Source organism: Choloepus didactylus, chromosome 19 (assembly GCF_015220235.1).
Source record: "Choloepus didactylus isolate mChoDid1 chromosome 19, mChoDid1.pri, whole genome shotgun sequence".
NCBI classification, from domain to species: domain Eukaryota; kingdom Metazoa; phylum Chordata; class Mammalia; order Pilosa; family Megalonychidae; genus Choloepus; species Choloepus didactylus.
Genome location: NC_051325.1, coordinates 2,410,897 through 2,434,612, shown reverse-complemented (window position 1 = coordinate 2,434,612; position 23,716 = coordinate 2,410,897).

Here is a 23,716-nt window from a genome sequence, read left to right as displayed (position 1 = left end):
ATAACAAAATCTGTAACTGTAGCCCATACAATTCTTTGAAATTTGCTCTATAGCTACTCCTTAAATTATACATTGAAGCTATCACCTTCCTAAATATCTTTAATATTTCACAATATGGAAATAACTGAAAATGTGAAACTTTATCCCATAATAATATTCTTTGAATTTGTGTCTCTAACTACTTGTTAAACCACACTTTGAAATTTATCACTTACATGTATATATGTATATGTGTATATTATATCCCACAATAAAAATATTTAAAAACTCTATCACCTCAAAAAAGAACATATATATTTATCTGTGCACCAATAGATAATTTTTCTTCTTTTTCATTGCTACATATAGTTATTGTTTCATAGCATGGATAGTCCCTAAGACTGGTATCTCACTGTGATTTTACCTTTCTGCTTTAGTTTCCTGGCTGATGAATGAAATACCATGCAGTGGGTTATCATAACCAATGGAAATTTATAGGCTCCCATTATTTGGGGTCACAAATGAAGGTGTTATCAAGTCAATGATTTCTCCCAGAAGACTGTGGTGTTCTGTGGCTGCCAGCCAATCCTTGGTACATGGCTTTTTTTGTACCTAGTAATGTACATGATATCCTTTCTTGGCCAGTCCTTTTTCTGAGTTCCATTGACTTCCAGCTACTTGCTGCTTCATTAAGATTTCTGTCTCTTTGTCTGAATGCCTGAAAAGAACTCCAGCAATAGGGTTAAGACTCTCTTGATTCAACTGGTCATGCCTTTGCTGAAGAAATTTCATCTAAAGTTGGTATTTGCAATCAGTTCTCACCCAGAGGATTGGATTGTGTTTAAGAATATGTTTTTCTGGTGTACATACCTGAAAATGACCACACTTGCCTTTCCATAATATAAAATGGTGATTTTGATATTTCCATGTGCTTATGTGCCATCTGCATTTCTTTTAATCTGCTTCTCATCTTTGGGTATTTACCTGTTTTATAATTGGAGTTTTTACTTTCCTTACTTTTGTATTTGTAAGTTCTTTATATATTAAGAGTAAAAGTCAAATGGCGGATATTGAATTTGCAAATGTACTTTCTTGTCTATTACTACTCTTCAATTTTTTAATGTCTCATAGCTAGACAAATGTTTTATATTTGGTATTGTACATATTACCATACTTTTATTAATCCTGTTTCCTCAAATATACTTCCTTTTCATGATTCTTATTTTAATTTAAATGTCATATATATTGTGCAAGCCACCCAAAGATTTTGATATTCCTCGTATCTCACAGTACTTTTTGCTCACTCATTGATCTCTGTGATCTCTGTGATCATCCTTTTCACAGAAAGCTTTTCTTAAAATTTTAGATTATTATGTTTTTATGTGAAACTTGGATATTATTATTTGAAGAGAAATGTTTTCCTGTGGTTCTTTGGTCAGGTTGTTCATCTCATAAAATGAGTTGTTTCTTCATTTCAAGTTCAGGTATCTGTTTCTTAGGTGTTTTGCTTCCTATCCTGGTATTTATGGACACCCTATGAATATATTTATCCCCTAGACCAAAAATTTATCACTTCCAGCTTCCATGTGAAGAGGTGAAAATTCATTTTAGACTCCTTATGATTGGAAATATTTTAGTATTTTCTTCCATTTCACACATATTTTCATTTATGTAATGTTTTCCTTCTTCAAGACAAAAGAAGTAAATATCTGTATTTCTGCAATTAGGATGCTTTCTCATCTACTATTGCTTACCCATCTTGACATCCAACAGTTCAGTAACTGTGTTTATTTGTATATGAGTGCATGTAACAGGTCCACCATATAAATGATTCATTCTCCTGATGTAATTGGATCCTGTCAGGTTGAGTCTTTATGAAAGAGGATACTACCTTAACTTTATGAACACATAAGAGGCATGATTCTTACAAATGGGAAAAGGAAAGAAAGCCTAGGCTAGGATTCTGCTGGTTGGGAACAGAAAACCCTAGAGAACAACAGGAAATGCCTTCTTCACTGAACTCTCCTTTTCTCTAGAGGTGTGGGCACAGCTGAGAACCCACACTTGTTTCTGTACAAAAGTCCCATGGGACTGTGCCTCTGTGCTCTCCTTGCACAGTAATAAATGGCTGTGTCTACAGGGTTCATGTTGGTCATTGGTAGAAACACCTGACTTCTGGCATTGTCCTTAGAGTTTGTCAGCTGGCTCTTCAGAGATACTGCATAATACTTATCATCCATCCCACCATATGGTTGCAAACCACTCCAGTGCCTTCCCTGGGGGCTGATGGATCCAAGTGACACCTATTCCAGAAGTGCTGATTGAGAACCCAGAAAATGTACAGGTCAGTGTAAGGGTCTGGGGAGGTTTCACCAGACCAGGACCAGTCTCCTTCAATGTGACCTGAGAAAAAACCCTGTGGAGAGAAAACAATGAGAAAGTGAAGAAAATTCAGAGTGAGAAGAGGAGTCATTTCATCCCTGTGGGATGCCCTTCCCAGAGCACTCACAGGGAGGGACAATCAGCAGCAGGAGAATGGAGTAAATCCTGTCCATAGTGGAGCCCATGAGTCATGGAAGCAGGACAATTGCACAGCTTTTCAACACAGGGGAAGGTGGAGCTGAGGAAGATTTGCATTGACCTTATAAAGCCCTGTCCCTCAGATCACAAAACAGAGTAAAGGACCAATTCTGTGTTGGAAGTGAATGGAGAAAATAGGACATGGTTCCCACATGCCGATCTCCAGGGATGGAAAATACATCCATTTCTGAACCTGATTTCATGATACACAAATTTCTCAGAATTGGCCTGGGAATTGGATAAATAAAGTCTTTGAGATTCCCAATGCAACAGACATGATACCCTAATTGGATATTTTTCCCTAGTTGCCTCACCATTATCATTCCTGTCATACAGGAGTGTGATTAGGGAACAAGACAGACATGGTCTATTCCCATCTTCAGAGGCAAAGAGGTGTTTTCTTCATTTATTGAGATATATTCTCATATCATATAATCATCCATGGTGTACAATCAAGTGTTCAGAGTACCATCATATTGTTGTGCATTCATCACCCCAATCTATTTTTTTTTCATTTTTATTGAGATTGTTCAGATACCATACAATTATCCAAAGATCCAAAGTGTACAATCACTTGCCCCTGGGTACCCTCATACAGCTGTGCATCCATCACACTTAATTTTTGTTCAATTTTTAGAAACTTTTCATTACTCCAGACAAGAAATAAAGTGAAAGATGAAAAAAAAAAAAAAAAAAAAGAAAAGGGAACTAATCCTCCCCTATCCCTAACCAACCCCCCTCAATTGTTGACTCGTAGTATTGATATAGTACATTTGCTACTGTTTATGAAAAAATGTTGAAATACTACTAACTGTAGTATATAGTTTGTAATAGATATATAGTTCTTCCCTATATGCCCCTCTATTATTAACTTCTAATTGTATTGTCATGCATTTGTTCTGGTTCATGGAAGTGATTTCTAGTATTTATACAGTTGATCATGGACATTGCCCATCATAGGATTCAGTTTTATACATTCCCATCTTTTGACCTCCAACTTTCCTTCTGGTGACATATATGACTCTGAGCTTCCCCTTTCCACCTCATTCACACACCATTCGGCGCTGTTAGTTATTCTCACATCTTGCTACCAACACCCCTGTTCATTTCCAAACATTTAAGTTCATCCTAATTGAACATTCTGCTCATAGTAAGCAACCACTCCCCATTCTTAAGCCTCATTCTATATCTTGGTACCTTACAATTCATGTCTATGAGTTTACATATTATAATTAGTTCCGATCAGTGAGACCCTGCAATAATTGTCCTAATGTGTCTGGCTTATTTCACTCAGTATATTGCCCTCCAGGTTTTGTCATCAACCCATTTTTTTTTAATATGGTTTAGTTCACTCACCATATATTCTATCCCAAGTAAATAATTGACGGTTTTCTGCATGGTCATACATTTATGTGTTCACCACCTTCACCATTATCTATATAAGAACATCTACATTTCTTCCACAAGGCAGGAGGGATAGTCAAAGAAGGTAGAGAGGCAAAAGAAAGAGGAAAAAAAAAAGACAGCTAGGAAGCAGCAAAAGGAAATATAACCTTAAATTAAAGTAGAATAAAGAATCAGACAATACCACCAATGTCAAGTTTCTAATATGCCTCCCCTATCCCCACCCCCTCTTATCTGCATTCACCTTGGTATATCACCTTTGTTACATTAAAGGAAGCATAATACAATGATTCTATTAGTTATAGTCTCTAGTTTATGCTGATTGCATCCCTCCCCCAATGTCTCCCCATTTTTTACACCTTGCAAGGTTGACACTTGCTTGTTCTCCCTCATAAAAGAACATATTTGTACATTTTATCACAATTGTTGAATACTCTAGATTTCACCAAGTTACACAGTCCCAGTCTTTATCTTTCCTCCTTTCTTCTGGTGTCTCACATGCTCCCCACGTTCCTCTCTCAACTTTATTCATAGTTACCTTTGTTCATTGTACTTACATTGTTGTGCTTCCATCTCCCAAAATTGTGTTCCAAACCACACACTCCTGTCTTCTATCACCCTGTAGTGCTCCCTTTAGTATTTCCTGTAGGACAGGTGTCTTGTTCACAAAGTCTCTCATTGTCTGTTTGTCAGAAAATATTTTGAGCTCTCCCTCATATTTGAAGGACAGCTTTGCTGGATACAGGATTCTTGGTTGGTGGTTTTTCTCTTTCAGTATCTCAAATATATCACACCACTTCCTTCTTGCCTCCATGGTTTCTGCTGAGAGATCCGCACATAGCCTTATTAAGCTTCCTTTGTACGTAATGGATTGCTTTTCTCTTGCTGCTTTCAGAATTCTCTCTTTGTCTTTGACATTTGATAATCTGATTATTAAGTGTCTTGGCGTAGGCCTATTCATATCTCTTCTGTTTGGAGTACCCTGAGCTTCTTGGATGTGTAATTTTATGTTTTTCATAAGAGATGGGAAAATTTCATTAATTATTTCCTCTATTATTGCTTCTGCCCCCTTTCCCTTCTCTTCTCCTTCTGGGACACCAATGATATGTACATTATTGTACTTTGTTTCATCCTTGAGTTCCCGGAGACGTTGCTCATATTTTTTCATTCTTTTCTCCATCTGCTCCTTTGCGTGTAGGCTTTCAGGTATTTTGTTCTCCAGTTCCTGAGTGTTTTCTTCTGCCTCTTGAGATCTGCTGTTGTATGTTTCCATTGTGTCTTTCATCTCTTGTGTTGTGCCTTTCATTTCCATAGATTCTACTAGATGTTTTTTTGAACTTTTGATTTCTGCCGTATACATGCCCAGTGCTTCCTTTACAGCCTCTATCTCTTTTGCAATATCTTCTCTAAACTTTTTGAATTGATTTAGCATTAGTTGTTTAAATTCCTGTATCTCAGTTGAAGTGTATATTTGTTCCTTTGACTGGGCCATAACTTTGTTTTTCTTAGTGTAGGTTGTAATTTTCTGTTGTCTAGGCATGGTTTCCTTGGTTATCCAAATCAGGTTTTCCCAGACCAGAACAGGCTCAGGTCCCAGAGGGAAGAAATATTCAGTATCTGGTTTCCCTGCGGGTGTGTCTTAGAAAATTGCTCCACCTTTTGATGCCTTGGGTCACTGTGCTTTTCTGCCCAGCAGGTGACGCCTGTTAGCCTATAATTCTTGACTGGTGTGAGGAGGTATGGCCTTGTTCCCCAAGGCTCTGGGGTCTGGTTCTGAATGGAAAGGGCCCCACCCCTTTCCTCCTAGAGAAGACAGAGCTCCCAGGTGGAGGTCATTAGCATTTCAATGGTCTCGCTCTCTGCTTGTGCTGTCTGCACCCTTCTCAGCTTCACAGCTCTGGAAACTGAAAATGACTGGGGCTTTCTCCACTGAGCCAAAAAGAAACAGATAGTCCCCTTCACACCCAGTCCAAGGCAACCCTCCGGCTCTCCCAGGTCAGTCATCATCCAAAGCCTCTGTCTGTTTTTTGGGGATGCATACCTGTAGTGAGCAGTTCATACTCGCTACTTAAAACCGCAGTTGGAGCTCAGCTGAGTTATATTCGCTTGCTGCGAGAGAGCTTCTCTCTGGCACCACGAGGCTTTGCAGCTCGGGCTATGGGGGAGGGGGTCTCCCGACTTGGATCCACAGGTTTTACTTACAGATTTTATGCTGTGTTCTCTGGCATTCCTCCCAATTCAGGTTGGTGTATGATGAGTGGATGGTCTCATTTGTCCCTCCGCAGTTATTCTGGATTATTTACTAGTTGTTTCTGGTTTTTTGTAGTTGTTCCAGGGGGACTACTTAGCTTCCACTCCTCTCTATGCCGCCATCTTGCCCCTCCTCCACCCCAATCTATTTTAACATTTTCCTTATAACAGGAAAAATTAAAAAAAATAAGAATTAAAGTAAAAGTAAAGATAAACAACCAAATCATTCCCCTATCCAAACATAATTTTTGTTGAGTTTTTGTCCCCATTTTTCTACTCATCCATCCAAACACTGGATAAAGGGAGTGTGATCCACAAGTCTTTCACAATCACACTGTCACTCCTTGTAAACTACACTGTTATACAATCATCTTTGAAAAATCCAAGTTCAGCCAAATACATGTTCAATCAAAATATAGTGAGACATAAGGATTCAACTTAATTCTTTAACCTGTAGACATCCACTTGTCTCAGCATGATTTGTTAAAGAAACTCCTCTTTCATGTTGAATGATATTTGCACACTTGTCAAAAATCAATTGTAGAACAACACTGGAATGTAATTAACTGCACTGAAATATATACCTGAATGTGTTGAAAGGGGAATTGTTAGTTTGTATATATGGTAGCATCTCTAACTTCTCTGATAGTATTCTGTAATAAAGAGAACTGTTTTTTGTTTTTTTTGTTTTTTTAATTCAATGAACAAAAGAAACAAGGGTTTAATTACAGGCTCTTTATTCTTTTCTATTTGTCTATATTTCTATTCTTTTATAGTACCACACATTTTGACTGCTGTGTTTTGAATTAACTTTTTATATGGGAATGCAAATCCTCTAAATTTGTTCTTGCTTTTCAAGATTCATTTGTCTCTTGGGGTTTCTTGCAATTCTGTATAAATTTGAGGATTAACTCTCCTATTTCTTCATAAAAACATATTGGGTTTTATTCAAGATTGCATTCAATGTGAACATTGCTTTAGATAGTATTTATATAAAATACTAACCCTCTCAAATATTGAATTCAGGATACTTTTCCATTTATTTAGGTTTTCTTCCATTTCCTTTAGCCCAGATTGTAGTTTTTTAAATGTACAGAAATTTACCTCCTTTGGTAAATTCATTAATATCTTTTATTCCTTTAGATGCTATTAAAGATAGAATTGATTCCTTAAAATCTTTTTCAAATTCTTCCATCATCAATTTAGGAACACAAATGATTTTTGTGTTGATCTCAACCCTGCCATATAATGCATTTCCTTTCTAACTCTAGTAATTTTTAAGCAGATTCATTGAGATTATCTAAAAATAGTATCATTTTATGGGTGAAGATGGCTTATTAATTCCACTACTAACACTGAAAAAATGTCTGTTGGCCATCAAATCTGAGTGTCCAGCAGTGTCCATGGACAAGCTGTAAATATGCTGAGCACTCCTGAGATAATCTCCCCAAGCACCTGTCTGGGTGCCCTTAGTTCATAAGCTGTTCAGAGAAAAGAATCTTGTTCTCAGAGCACCCTATGATACATGATCCAGGCCTGTATTTCCTATCCCACTGATGATATGCATTGCATTAGGTCCCTTTTAAACTCACAGGTCCTAAACATCTCCCAGGAATTTAGTTTTGAATGACAATGTTGTATTATCAAACTCCACATAATGGAATTCCACATGGTATTCATGTATTTAAGGTTCATCCCCATTGTGCCTTGTCTTTAGTAACTGATTTCTTGTCAGTTTGTTTTCATGTTCCTGCCACAATATCTAACCTAGCATCTCCTGGTGCAGGCTCAGCCGAGACCATGTTAGCTATGCTAATCTCTGCATGTGCTCTTCCTTGGATTATTGTGTGTCCAATAACTCCAAAGCCACTGATTTAACAAATAAATAAATCCTTGTCCTATATGTTCTCACCATTAAGGCATATATAGTACATACATAGATTTACCCTTTTGAAATATACTTCTGTCATCTTTTTGAGTGAGGCAAATCTTCCCAAAGTAGTAGAATATTATGAGACCCATCAACTGTCCTAGATAAAATCTTAGGTTGTATTTTGAAAAAGGAGAACAATGCCCCTGAGAGGAAGCCCCTCCCTGGCACCCCTGCACCTGCCTTAGGCTGTGCTCACTGGGTCATGAGTGCCCCCTACAACCCCAGCCCCTGCACTGCATGTTGGTTCCAGTCAGGCTCACTAGGCACTTCCATCCCAGGGTCTTTGTCCAGGATTACTAGATGTCCTCTTGGCTTCAGACCACACTCTAGAGATTCCACGCACTGTTGATGCCATATATGTCATAGTGAACTGTCTTTAGTAACTTGGCATACTCTCAGGTGGAACAAGGGCAGGGTTCTATGGAACCACTGGGGCCCATTTCCTGGAGCCTGACAGATGCCCTGACCCAGTCCTTCACACGAACATGGTGATCCAGAAACTTGTGGAGATTTCAGAGTGGCTCTTGCCCCCGTTGTGTCCCAATAATTAATTGTCACATTAGAGATCACCTGCACATACTGAACTACTGGGCTGAAAGCCAATTCACACATTATTATACCCATAATACATGCACACATTACACAGGCACATATACATTGACATGCAATTATTACACACGCACTCACATACCTACTATATGTATGACACACACCCAAATATATACACATATATAGACCAGCACTTACACATATTACACACACAAAATCTACTATTCAAACTCTTTCCCATACACTCACAAGCACATCCAGAGACGTACCTGCACACACACCTGAGTACACATTCACACATACCTGTACACATGCACATGCAAAAGCACTGTCTACAATATCCATGACATCACACATGCATATATATGTAGAAACACAGATGCACACACACACAGGCACACAGATACACAGACACACATTAAATGTGCACTTAAATATACAATGTCCACAACTCACCTGCATATACACATGTACACACACATGCAAGCAAATTTGCATAATCTCACATATTTACATGCAAGCACACTCACATATATGTGTGTGTATATATATATATATATATATAAACATGCCATGTCTGACTTTTGTAGGAATGGAACACAAAATTATCCTTCCTAGTGCCCAGCACATGGGCACAACCCCCATTCCGGCAGTATGCTTCTTTAGGTGTCCTCCATTGCTGAACAGAACAGAAGCAAACATGAGACATGTGAGACTTGGTAATGTGGGCATGCTGTTTTTGACTTTCCCCATGTTGCCTTGGAGCCCTAAAGATGCCCCATTGGAGGAGCCAGGCTTGTTCCCAGAGGTCAGGAACACAAGGCTGATCACACAGTCAGTGCAGCCAATACTGACCATTCCCAAGTGTGTAAGAGGACAGTCTGCTCATACAGCTGAATGAGCTGCTGTTCTCAGTGGACACAGAGCCCCCTTTGCAGAACAGGTAGAGCACTGGTCAGGGCATCATTTCCAGGAGCAGAAGCAGGTGCTGGTCAACGGATGGGGGTCCCAGAACAGTGAGCTTGGCAAGGGTCAAAATCCCTGTGAGCCAGTGTCTATAATGGGCCTCCTGGTCCTCCACTCTTGGATGAAGTGTTCTTGTCCCAGCATTGCAGTGGGAACATGATAAAAATATTCATATTTTAATGAAAATTATCATGTTCATGTTCATCATGGTACTGAATACCACAAAGACAAATGCACACACACACACACACACACACACACACACACACACACACACAGAGATACACATTACACATTGCAAACTCAAATATGCTATGTCCAAATCTCATGTGCACAAACTGAAGCCACTGGATGCTGTACCTGAGTCCATGTCATGGTTTCTTTCTCCTCCTCCTTCACCCTGAGGACTCAAGCAGTACATGATGGTAGCAGAAGGCTATTTTTCATTGCCATTCTCAGGAGATTGAAATAAGTTTGGAGAATGAATTTCATAAAGTTAGTTGAAAGATAATTTCATTTACACTTCCATGCAAATCCAGGAAAAAAGGCAGGTTTAGATATATAAAACATGCAATAATATTTTTAAAAAAAGCACAGAACTCTACTTTCCTTGAATCGTGTATAAATCATAGGACTGCTTAGAAAAGATGCAGTGGAAGTTCTCTGGGGATTACATATAGTGGATAAAGAAGACAGAACCCCAGGCAAGGCCTGTGAACCCTCCGAGCATGGTCTCTTGGTGCCCCCTGGTAGTCTTGAGAACCCCCTGCTGTCCAGCCCCTCTTGTGCCCTGCAGGGGAGGTTTGCATGTGGGTTAACCCTGACTTCAATCACTGTGTCTCTTGCACAGTAATACATGGTCATGTCTTTGAGTCTCAGGCTGCTTAACTTTAAACAAACTTCATTCTTGCAGTGCCCTTTGTGCCATTGAATCAAGAATGAAGAGTTAATTTCCACTCTTCAGTATGTGCTTCCACCACCAGTTATCCTGCCAATTCACTAAGCCCCTTTCCTGGAGCCTGTCAGATACAGCTCATACCATAGCTGGATAAAGAGAATCCAGAGAAGAGAAAATGAGGGACAGAGTCTGCAAGGACTTCCCATGTTGAGGTCCTGACTCCTGGGACAGGACACCTGATAACAACAAGAACCATAGTGAGTCAGGTGCTCAGATGCATCATTCCCATTATCTTCATGTCTGAATCCTGGGACACTTACATCTGGGAGCTCTGAACAGAAACAGGGAGAACCACAAGACTTTCATGTTGTGCTGGATAACTTCCATGACTCCCAGAAATTATCATCCAGACTTAAGTGGAACTTAAATTTAATTAGATGTGTGCTGTGGTTTCATCTGTTTACCCATTTGGCAATTGCATCTGGGAGGTAACTCAGTAAGTAAAATGGAAGGGGATGAGGGGGTGTGTTTATTTTTGGGCACCCCAGGAGGAGGATGCTGGCTGATCCCTGGGAGAATGCTGTCCTCTCCCTGGTGTGCATCCTCACCAATCCCTGGTTCCTTTACTTTAAAGCAGGAAATGTGTTGAATTGGAGACAGATGGGTCGAAAGATCAAGAATGGCTCTGGGAATATGATCATTTTGACACTACTCCAATGTATTATACATATGTGTTTGCGTGTGGTGGTTTATGCACATTTATATTCCATATATATGGAATTACTAATATGTATACAAAATATAAGGTGTATCTATTCCCTGATGATGTTAGTTATAATGGATTCTGTCTTATTAATGTATTATCAGTGGAGGGAAATGTGTTTAGAATCACCTATTTTCCACTTTGTTGATACATTCCTCTTTTATAACTTTAAGTGTGACATTTTAGTAAGTTTTCATTGCTCTTATGTATTTTCAGTACTGCTATAAATTCACCATGATATCCAGAAAGGGCCTCTTTGTGCCTTTTTGCGGGTGACTGAGCTTGTACCTCAGCTTGCCAGGCCTGGGCCAGGGGACCTGATCACCCCCTGGGGAGGGTAGTAGGTACGGGCGTGAGTGCCCTCTGCAGCCCCCCCGAGCCTAGGGAGCGGGGTCAAGGCAGCTCCCTTTTCCTCACCCAAAATGTCACAGGCAGGGGAGGCTTGCCGGAGGGAACCGCCTTTCTCCCAACTGCCCTTTCCCCACTTCCTTATCTTACCCACTCACTCCCTGGTGCCAAGGCAACTCCTGCCACCGCCAGCGCGCATGCACCGTGGCCAGAACAACCCCCGCCCGCTGCAACGGCTCCTGCGTCCTCTCAGAACCAATCCTAGCCCCTCTCCCTTCAGTATTGCCATTTAAGGCTACTTCACCTCCTTTCCAGCCCTGCCCTTCTTACCAGCCTATATAACCTGTAATCACCCCTGAATAAATCTCTTTGGCGCATACTCCTACTGGATGAAGAGTGTCTTGTCCTTATCGCCGCCCTCCACACCTTGCACGCCTCTCGCCGAGGACCCGGCCAAGTCCTCCGCCTCGCCCTCGCCTCCGGGAAAGAGCCCCCGCCGCCGGTACCCTTTAAGCAGCCCCGAGAGCTGAGGGCTCAGCTACCGGCCGCCCCTCCCCCCAGAAGCAGTAACCCCGACCGCAACTGGTGCCCCGTGTGAGGAACGTCTCCACACGACAGTTCGGCAGGTCGCCCGCTCGCCCGGACGCCTCTCCAGCTTCCCATTTCCTCGCCTGCAAGGTAAGGGCCGCCTCTCCTTCGCCGCTTCCGGAGCCGTGGGAGGTTCCTTGCTCCGAAGCCGCTCCTCCCTTCCCCCACGCTCTCTTCATCCAGTAGGAACTCCTCCCTTCCCCCACGCTCTCTTCGTCCTCTTGTATGCGCACTTCTATGACCCCCGTTCCTCCTAACGCTCTCCCTCTTCCCCTCCATTACTTTGCTGTAGTTCTTTGTATCTTTCTTTCCTCATTTGGCACCGTGTGCCTCTTTGCAACCGCTCCCCCTGACTGCTCCCGTTGCCAAAGGGCACTGCTTTCTGCTCTCGCCGTCTCCTTCGGCCTTGCGGCCACAGTTTATCTCATTCTCTCTGCTCGGTAAACAACTCCTCCTCCTCCTCCCCGCCAGCCGGGCCGGCCCGGCTCGGGAACAACTCCCCCTCCTCTCCCCTCAGCTATGGGTAATCGTATATCTACATGTCAGGCACCTCAAGTTCGTGCTCTAGCGGGTCTCCTAGACACGCATCGCTGTAAAGTGTCTGTCCGGCAGCTGCAGATATACTGGGACCTCCTGCTGCCCTTTAACCCATGGCTCACCACTTGCCATCTTTGGGACCCTGTTATTTATGATCGTCTTATTGATCGAGTCACCAACGCCATGGAACATGAGAGCAAGCGCTTCCCTCCCGGCTTGCTCCCCACCTTGATAACCATCCGCTCCTGCCTTCAAGGCTCCCTCCCCCCTGATCGAGGCCCCGTTAAATCCAAGGAGGCCCTATCAACCCAGCCAACAGATTCAGATAGCGATACTAATTCAAATCATGACTCGGACACGGAGTCCTTAGTCGAGCAGATTAACAACGCGCTCGAGGTGACTCCCAAAAAGCAAAATAACACTGCGCCACGCCAAGATGGCGAACTTCCTCCTTCTTCTTCCATCGAGGGGAGGAAATGCTCCGGCGATGACATCAGCCCTAAGCTGGGCCGGAAACCGCATACGCTTTACCCCGCCCTTCCACAGGGCGGAGCTAGTCCACCATCTTATGCCTTGAACCCCACCCTTTCACAGGGCGGGGCTGATCCACCATCTTGTGTCTTAGCCACGCCTACCGTGCCGCCATCTTGCGACGCTTGGGGCCTCCCACTCCCGCCTCCCCCTTCGGCGAGCTCCCCCTCAGAGCCGCTACCGGCAGCTGCCGCCGCTTCTCCCACCCTGCCGACTAACAACCCCTGGCTGCCTTCTGCACCTCAAGGCAATCCTTGGGGCAACGCTCCCCCTACCCCCACTCCCGCGCCAAGCCCTCTACAAGCGCGTCCTCCTTTCTCTCGTGCTTTTCGCTGTTTTCCTCTTAACCTTGCCCCCACCCCACAGAGACCGCATGACTGGTATCCCATTGACTTAGATACTATCAAGCAGCTTCGCAGGGCCGTCAAGGAGGACGGGTTAGGTAGCCCATATGCTTCCCAAATACTACAGGATCTCGCCATGAACTATTGCCTCCCACAAGACTGGGCCTCGCTTGCCCGTTCAATTTTTAACCCCGGTCAGTTTGTTGACTGGCGTGCTCACTTCCAGGCAGAAGCAGCTAAGCAAAGTGAGCAAGATGCAGCCATTGGAGTCTATCATCCCCCCGAAGCCTATTTGGGCACTGGAGCGTTTCTAAATGCGTCTGCTTATATTAATGCCCCTGCTGCCTTCTGGACTGTCCTCAGAGGCATCGCCTTACGCGCGTTTGCCAACTGCTCTGCCCGTCGACCTGACAACTTTACCAAGCTCCTCCAGGAGCCAAACGAACCTTTCGCCACCTTTGTTTCCAGGGTTGAAGAAGCCTGTGCTAGAAAAGTTACCAACCCTCAAGCCCAGCTAGCTCTCACCCGGGAACTCATTCTAGAAGGGGCTAACCCCCCCTGTAAGCAAGCCATTCTCCCCTTGCGGGAAAAAACACTTAATGACTGGGTTCTCGCCTGCAGCGCCTTTGACCCAGCTGCCGCGTCCCTAGCCCAAGCGGTCTCTGGTGCTGTCACTGCTGCCTTAGCCGCCACCACCGGTTGCTTTAAGTGCGGGCAGAGCGGTCATTTTGCCCGGGAGTGCCCCAATGCGGAGGTCAAACGCCCGCCTCACATGCAGCGCAATGGGCTCCCCCCTTCCACTCCATGTCCGCGCTGCCAACGTGGTTATCACTGGGCGCGCGATTGCAAAAACAGCCACAGAGACCTTAACGAGAAAGATTTAAAAAAATTCTGCTATCCCTGGTGCCCTGGCGGTAGTCAACACCAAAGCACTGAACAGGCTTTAAACTCCAAGAGGGGCAAGCCTCAGCCCCGCCCCTAAGAGGCAGCATGCCGGCCGGTTCCAATAAAACTAATCAATGCTCCGACAATAAAACGCTTCTCTGGACAGTCCCCATCACTCCAGAAAAACCTACTCGTAAGTTAAGAATAGAAGGGCAATGGTACACAGGCACGCTCGATTCAGGGGCAGAAATCTCTTGCATGCCCGCTCAGTATGCCACCATGTGCATGGTTCTTGATGGTCCCTCGGTAGTGGGAGCCACCGGTACCTCTACTTCTCTTCAAGCCATGAGACCCATTAAGTGGGAAGATGAAGAGGGCCACTCAGGCACCTTCCGCCCGTTATTTCTGCACACCATAGACCAAATTTTATGGGGCCGTGATATCCTTGCCGCTTTTGGGGCAGTGCTTACCGCGCAGCCCCCCCAATAATGTGCGCCACTGCTCGTTTAACACCTCCAATGCCCGTTCCTCTGCAGTGGGATACTGAGGAACCTATATGGGTGGAGCAGTGGCCCCTTCCCACGCATAAATTGGTAGTACTCCAAGCCCTCGTACAAGAACAATTGGACGCTGGCCACATAGAGCCTTCTACTAGTCCTTATAATTTGCCAGTGTTTGTTATTCATAAAAAGGCCACAGGAAAATTTAGGCTCCTCAATGATCTGCGGGAAATCAATAAGCATATTCTTCCCATGGGTTCCCCACAGCCTGGCCTCCCCCATCCGGTGGCCATCCCGGCCCAATATCATGTAGCCACTATTGACATCAAAGACTGTTTCTTTTCCATCCCGCTACATGAGCAAGACCGCCCGCGCTTTGCCTTTACAGTTCCCGTCCCCAATCACGCGGGCGCGGCTAGTAGGTATCAATGGAAAGTCCTCCCTCAAGGGATGCGTAACAGTCCGGCCATCTGCCAAATGTATGTTAATCACGCAGTGGCCCCCCTGTGAAAGCGGGCCATGCTCATCCATTACATGGATGACATCTTGGTGGCCTCTGAGGACGCCGAGGCGCTTCCTCTAATCCTTAAAGACCTCACCACTAATTTAGCTGACCTCGGCCTTACGATTCAACCCGATAAAGTTCAAATTGTGCCACCATTAGCCTTCTTAGGATTTAGTATTGATAAAACCATTGCTCCGTCCGCTCCTCAGCTGGACATACCGGACCGGGTCACTATCACTGAGCTTCAACAGCTCTGCGGTCAGATCAATTGGCTCCGCTCTGCGTTGCCGATCACCACAGCACAGCTACAACCACTCTTTACGCTGTTGAGTGTCCCTGAAGCCCCGCCGCTAGCAATCTCCCGGCGCATTAAGCTTACCCAAGAGGCAAAGGAAGCCATTGCCACAATTAACAAGGCACTCGTTGCCTGCTGTCTCAACAGATTCAACACCAAGGAAGGCAATCTTATAGCACACATCCTCCCTACGCCCGGCACACCTATGGGCTGCCTGTGGCAGGAAGGCCCTCTACTTTGGGCGCATCCCGCTAAAAGTCGACTTAGGAAGATTTGCCTTACAGTGCGGCTCTGGATCAGCCTAGCTTCAGATCTAGTTACCTTGGCCGTTCATGTATTCGGAGAGCCGCCAGAAAAAATTGTTTGGCCCCTAGACACAGGCCAAACCCGCCTGCTTATACGTGACAACCCGGACATGCAAATCCTTTTAGAAGGATTTCAGGGGGAATTCAGCTGTCACTATCCCAGCCATCGGCTGTTACAGGGACTCGCCAAGCTTCCCTTCCGCAGCCCCTTCCATCCTTTCCCCTCCTCTGCACCCATCCCGGGTGCCAACACCGTCTTTACTGACGCCTCCAAAACCCGTTTCGCCTTCCTCTCTTATTCACAGGACCATCCAGAACCCCGCCTATTCAGTTATGTCAACCTTCATTCAGTCCAAGTGGGGGAAATTCTGGCAGTGTCATACGCACTAAACGCCCACTGCAACCACCCAGTAAACATTTTCACAGACAGCCTCTACACGTATCAGGTCTGCCGAGTCCTCGCGTTTTCCACCTTTTTCCCCGGAAACTCGGCCATTGATAAAGCACTTTCTAACCTCAGAAGCATCCTGGAGCATCGACAGGATCCTTGGTTCATTAGCCACATTCGTAGTCACTCAAGCCTTCCGGGGCCCCTGGCTAATGGCAATAGTATAGTAGACCAAGCAGTCTCAACTCAAAATACCCAAGCTATGCTAACCCACACGGCAGCCCCTCCGGGGGATGCTATTAACCAGGCCAAGTTATTGCATTCCAGGTTTCACTTTTCGGCTACGTCGTTACATCATCTATTTGGCCTCCCCTTAGATACCTGTAAACATCTTGTCCGCAATTGTGCAACTTGTGCGCCCTTTGCGCCACTGGGCCCCTTACAACCTCAAGGAGTCAACCCACGAGGCTTAAAACCAAATTCTAGATGGCAAATGGATGTAACTCATGTTCCGTCCTTTGGGCGCCTCAAGTATGTACATGTAATGATTGACACCTTCTCGGCCATGTGTTATGCAGTCCCCCTCGCCGGGGAAACGGCCAAACACTGTATCAAAGCCCTAAGACAAGGAATTCTCTTCATGGGAGTCCCCTGGGACCTAAAAATGGACAATGGGCCTGCCTATCGCAGTGCCTCTTTTGCGGCTTTTCTTCAGTTATATAACATCACCCATCATTTCGGCATCCCCTATAATCCACAGGGACAAGCCATTGTAGAAGCAATCCATCGCCGCTTAAAAATACAAATTGAAAAAGAAAGGGCAATGCTCCCCCAGGCAACTCCAGGGGACCTTGTTATAGCAGCCCTTATTCACCTTAATCTACTCACATTCAATAAGGAAGGGCTTTCGCCCCTACATAAACATTGGGGGCCCTCGTATAGGCCCACCCAGGCCCCGATGGTTTACTGGAAGGACCCGGAGAATAATACCTGGAAAGGTCCCTCCCCACTTCTCGCCCAGGGGCGCGGGTTTGCTTGTGTTTTTCCAGATGATGCAGCACAACCAATATGGATCCCAGGAAGGGCAATCCGGCCCGCCACCAGCAACCACGCGTCCAACGAGACGGGAACGCCGTCGTCTCCGCAGCCTGGTGCACCAGATGACAACAGTATACCTGGGCCTGGACCCCAGTCCGAGCAGAGCGCAGCAGCGGCGAGAAATTAGAAAAATTATACGCCTCTATAAACAGGCGAAAACCAATGTCATACACCCTCTCAAACCCTCACCCAAGCATAACCTCCCTTCTAATGGTCATGTTAGTTCTTGCCTCTTCTACCCAGGGCGATCCCCACCAACCTTGGAAGTGGACTCTTGCGCGTTGGAAAGACTCCACAGTAATTTTTTCCAACACCACAGCGGGATCTCCCTCCTTCGTCTTTTATGCCATTGATCTGTTTGTCCCTCCTAATCCAAAACCTCCTGGTTATCCAGGCAGCCTAAAAATTCAAGATTATTATGTTCAGGATTATTATATGTGTCCAGCTTCAAATCCTGGAAAATCATATTGTAAATCCCCAAAGGACTATTACTGCCAGTACTGGGGGTGTGAAACATTAGCCACTGGCTGGAAACCTTCTGTCCCTGACAAATTTCTAAACCTCGCAGTAATCCCGTATACTTGCCAAAATTCAGGCTATCGCTATTTCAACAGGTACCTTTGTCCTAAAAGATTAATGCTCACCATACAAAACCCTGCCGATACGTCTTGGCTCCTAGGTAAAACTTGGGGCTTCCGAATTTGGCTATCGGGGTTCGATCGGGGAACCCTTATAATCATAAGAAAGGAGGCTTTAAACCAACCAAAGAAAAATACTGTTATAAAAAAGCCCTTTAACATTGGTCCCAATAAAGTCATTAACCCCCTTTTTCCACAGCTCTCCAGCCGCACCTTAGTTCCAACTAAACGCACTTCAACTACATCTCAAACCCCACCACCCCAGCTTCCTCTGCCCCCTTCTCGTTATTCCTCTCCCCTCCTCAGCCTCATCCAAGCCGCCTTTGCCTCAGTGAACTCCTCCAACCCCAATTTTACCTCCTCCTGCTGGCTCTGCCTCTCCACCTCTTCCTCACTGTATGAGCCAGTTGCCTCCAACCTCTCCTTTTCAGAAAACACAGAGGACAGCCCCTTGGAATGCAATTGGAATACCTCTGCCGCCCCCCCTGACCTTTCATTCAGTCTCCTATACAGGAAAGTGCGTCCGCCCTCGCTCCAGTAACTCTCCCGACCTCACTGCCTGTGCCAGCTACTCATCTCCCAGCAGCTCGGCAAAATTTCTCATTCCTCATAACTCCTCCCAATGGCTCTGCTCCTCTACAGGACTTACCGCCTGTCTCAGCACGAATATCATCAGTGAATATAAAGAAACTTGCCTCCTAATTGTCCTTATCCCTAGGGTCTTATACCACAGCGAAGAAGACTTCTTCCTCCGTCTGGAAAGAACTGCAGCTCCTGTCCTTCTGCAAAAGCGAGAGCCCATCACCGTCCTCACAATTGCCTCCCTCCTAGGTCTTGCCGGCACTAGCACCGGAATCGCTGCACTAGCCAGTCAAGGCTCCCCCCTAACTCACCTCAGGGCGGCTGTTGACGAGGACATTCGTCACCTACAAAACGCTATTTCCCATCTAAAAGATTCTGTCAATTCCCTCTCTGAGGTAGTGCTCCAAAACCGCCGAGGTCTTGACCTTCTCCTCCTCAAAGAGGGAGGCCTCTGCGCCGCCCTAGGAGAAGAGTGCTGTGTTTATGCCAATTCCACAGGTCTCGTCGAGGACAGTCTGAAAAGGGTCCGAGGAGGACTGAAAAAGCGTAAAAGAGATCGTGAAGCCACCAGTTATTGGTCCAGTTTTTTCACTCCCATCCTCCCATACATCCTTCCTTTTCTTGGCCCCCTATTAATAATTATTCTAGCTCTCATCTTAGGACCCTGCCTCATCCGCAAAATTGTCCAGCTTGTAAGAAAACAAACGGATGCCATTTTTTCCTCGTTCGTGCAAATCCAGTATCAGCAACTCGCCACCTCTGACGCCCCCCACTCCAAGATGACAGCCAACCCTCCGCGACCTCAACGCCACCGGTCAACCCGCCGACCGTGAGGCCCTTCCCAATCACCTGAACATCGCTCTCGCCTCGAGTTCCAGCTTCTCTGAACCCCTGAACTTTAAACCCCTCACCTTCGCCCAGCCCGCTGCAGTGAAGCCATTGTCAAGCGCCCGGGCACCACACCAACACTGAGCTCCAGCCTCACCGAGCCACCGTCAATCCCTTTTTCCCTTCCCTAACCTCCCCCTTCCCTCACCCTTAGCGGGCCTCTCCGGTAAAGCCTCTTCCTCTAATTAGAAAAGAAAGGGGAATTGCGGGTGACTGAGCTTGTACCTCAGCTTGCCAGGCCTGGGCCAGGGGACCTGATCACCCCCTGGGGAGGGTAGTAGGTACGGGCGTGAGTGCCCTCTGCAGCCCCCCCGAGCCTAGGGAGCGGGGTCAAGGCAGCTCCCTTTTCCTCACCCAAAATGTCACGGGCAGGGGAGGCTTGCCGGAGGAAACCGCCTTTCTCCCAACTGCCCTTTCCCCACTTCCTTATCTTACCCACTCACTCCCTGGTGCCAAGGCAACTCCTGCCACCGCCAGCGCGCATGCACCGTGGCCAGAACAACCCCCGCCCGCTGCAACGGCTCCTGCGTCCTCTCAGAACCAATCCTAGCCCCTCTCCCTTCAGTATTGCCATTTAAGGCTACTTCACCTCCTTTCCAGCCCTGCCCTTCTTACCAGCCTATATAACCTGTAATCACCCCTGAATAAATCTCTTTGGCGCATACTCCTACTGGATGAAGAGTGTCTTGTCCTTATCGCCGCCCTCCACACCTTGCACGCCTCTCGCCGAGGACCCGGCCAAGTCCTCCGCCTCGCCCTCGCCTCCGGGAAAGAGCCCCCGCCGCCGGTACCCTTTAAGCAGCCCCGAGAGCTGAGGGCTCAGCTACCGGCCGCCCCTCCCCCCAGAAGCAGTAACCCCGACCGCAACTGGTGCCCCGTGTGAGGAACGTCTCCACACGACAGTTCGGCAGGTCGCCCGCTCGCCCGGACGCCTCTCCAGCTTCCCATTTCCTCGCCTGCAAGGTAAGGGCTGCCTCTCCTTCGCCGCTTCCGGAGCCGTGGGAGGTTCCTTGCTCCGAAGCCGCTCCTCCCTTCCCCCACGCTCTCTTCATCCAGTAGGAACTCCTCCCTTCCCCCACGCTCTCTTCGTCCTCTTGTATGCGCACTTCTATGACCCCCGTTCCTCCTAACGCTCTCCCTCTTCCCCTCCATTACTTTGCTGTAGTTCTTTGTATCTTTCTTTCCTCATTTGGCACCGTGTGCCTCTTTGCAACCGCTCCCCCTGACTGCTCCCATTGCCAAAGGGCACTGCTTTCTGCTCTCGCCGTCTCCTTCGGCCTTGCGGCCACAGTTTATCTCATTCTCTCTGCTCGGTAAACAACTCCTCCTCCTCCTCCCCGCCAGCCGGGCCGGCCCGGCTCGGGAACAACTCCCCCTCCTCTCCCCTCAGCTATGGGTAATCGTATATCTACATGTCAGGCACCTCAAGTTCGTGCTCTAGCGGGTCTCCTAGACACGCATCGCTGTAAAGTGTCTGTCCGGCAGCTGCAGATATACTGGGACCTCCTGCTGCCCTTTAACCCATGGCTCACCACTTGCCATCTTTGGGACCCTGTTATTTATGATCGTCTTATTGATCGAGTCACCAACGCCATGGAACATGAGAGCAAGCGCTTCCCTCCCGGCTTGCTCCCCACCTTGATAACCATCCGCTCCTGCCTTCAAGGCTCCCTCCCCCCTGATCGAGGCCCCGTTAAATCCAAGGAGGCCCTATCAACCCAGCCAACAGATTCAGATAGCGATACTAATTCAAATCATGACTCGGACACGGAGTCCTTAGTCGAGCAGATTAACAACGCGCTCGAGGTGACTCCCAAAAAGCAAAATAACACTGCGCCACGCCAAGATGGCGAACTTCCTCCTTCTTCTTCCATCGAGGGGAGGAAATGCTCCGGCGATGACATCAGCCCTAAGCTGGGCCGGAAACCGCATACGCTTTACCCCGCCCTTCCACAGGGCGGAGCTAGTCCACCATCTTATGCCTTGAACCCCACCCTTTCACAGGGCGGGGCTGATCCACCATCTTGTGTCTTAGCCACGCCTACCGCGCCGCCATCTTGCGACGCTTGGGGCCTCCCACTCCCGCCTCCCCCTTCGGCGAGCTCCCCCTCGGAGCCGCTACCGGCAGCTGCCGCCGCTTCTCCCACCCTGCCGACTAACAACCCCTGGCTGCCTTCTGCACCTCAAGGCAATCCTTGGGGCAACGCTCCCCCTACCCCCACTCCCGCGCCAAGCCCTCTACAAGCGCGTCCTCCTTTCTCTCGTGCTTTTCGCTGTTTTCCTCTTAACCTTGCCCCCACCCCACAGAGACCGCATGACTGGTATCCCATTGACTTAGATACTATCAAGCAGCTTCGCAGGGCCGTCAAGGAGGACGGGTTAGGTAGCCCATATGCTTCCCAAATACTACAGGATCTCGCCATGAACTATTGCCTCCCACAAGACTGGGCCTCGCTTGCCCGTTCAATTTTTAACCCCGGTCAGTTTGTTGACTGGCGTGCTCACTTCCAGGCAGAAGCAGCTAAGCAAAGTGAGCAAGATGCAGCCATTGGAGTCTATCATCCCCCCGAAGCCTATTTGGGCACTGGAGCGTTTCTAAATGCGTCTGCTTATATTAATGCCCCTGCTGCCTTCTGGACTGTCCTCAGAGGCATCGCCTTACGCGCGTTTGCCAACTGCTCTGCCCGTCGACCTGACAACTTTACCAAGCTCCTCCAGGAGCCAAACGAACCTTTCGCCACCTTTGTTTCCAGGGTTGAAGAAGCCTGTGCTAGAAAAGTTACCAACCCTCAAGCCCAGCTAGCTCTCACCCGGGAACTCATTCTAGAAGGGGCTAACCCCCCCTGTAAGCAAGCCATTCTCCCCTTGCGGGAAAAAAACACTTAATGACTGGGTTCTCGCCTGCAGTGCCTTTGACCCAGCTGCCGCGTCCCTAGCCCAAGCGGTCTCTGGTGCTGTCACTGCTGCCTTAGCCGCCACCACCGGTTGCTTTAAGTGCGGGCAGAGCGGTCATTTTGCCCGGGAGTGCCCCAATGCGGAGGTCAAACGCCCGCCTCACATGCAGCGCAATGGGCTCCCCCCCTTCCACTCCATGTCCGCGCTGCCAACGTGGTTATCACTGGGCGCGCGATTGCAAAAAACAGCCACAGAGACCTTAACGAGAAAGATTTAAAAAAATTCTGCTATCCCTGGTGCCCTGGCGGTAGTCAACACCAAAGCACTGAACAGGCTTTAAACTCCAAGAGGGGCAAGCCTCAGCCCCGCCCCTAAGAGGCAGCATGCCGGCCGGTTCCAATAAAACTAATCAATGCTCCGACAATAAAACGCTTCTCTGGACAGTCCCCATCACTCCAGAAAAACCTACTCGTAAGTTAAGAATAGAAGGGCAATGGTACACAGGCACGCTCGATTCAGGGGCAGAAATCTCTTGCATGCCCGCTCAGTATGCCACCATGTGCATGGTTCTTGATGGTCCCTCGGTAGTGGGAGCCACCGGTACCTCTACTTCTCTTCAAGCCATGAGACCCATTAAGTGGGAAGATGAAGAGGGCCACTCAGGCACCTTCCGCCCGTTATTTCTGCACACCATAGACCAAATTTTATGGGGCCGTGATATCCTTGCCGCTTTTGGGGCAGTGCTTACCGCGCAGCCCCCCCAATAATGTGCGCCACTGCTCGTTTAACACCTCCAACGCCCGTTCCTCTGCAGTGGGATACTGAGGAACCTATATGGGTGGAGCAGTGGCCCCTTCCCACGCATAAATTGGTAGTACTCCAAGCCCTCGTACAAGAACAATTGGACGCTGGCCACATAGAGCCTTCTACTAGTCCTTATAATTTGCCAGTGTTTGTTATTCATAAAAAGGCCACAGGAAAATTTAGGCTCCTCAATGATCTGCGGGAAATCAATAAGCATATTCTTCCCATGGGTTCCCCACAGCCTGGCCTCCCCCATCCGGTGG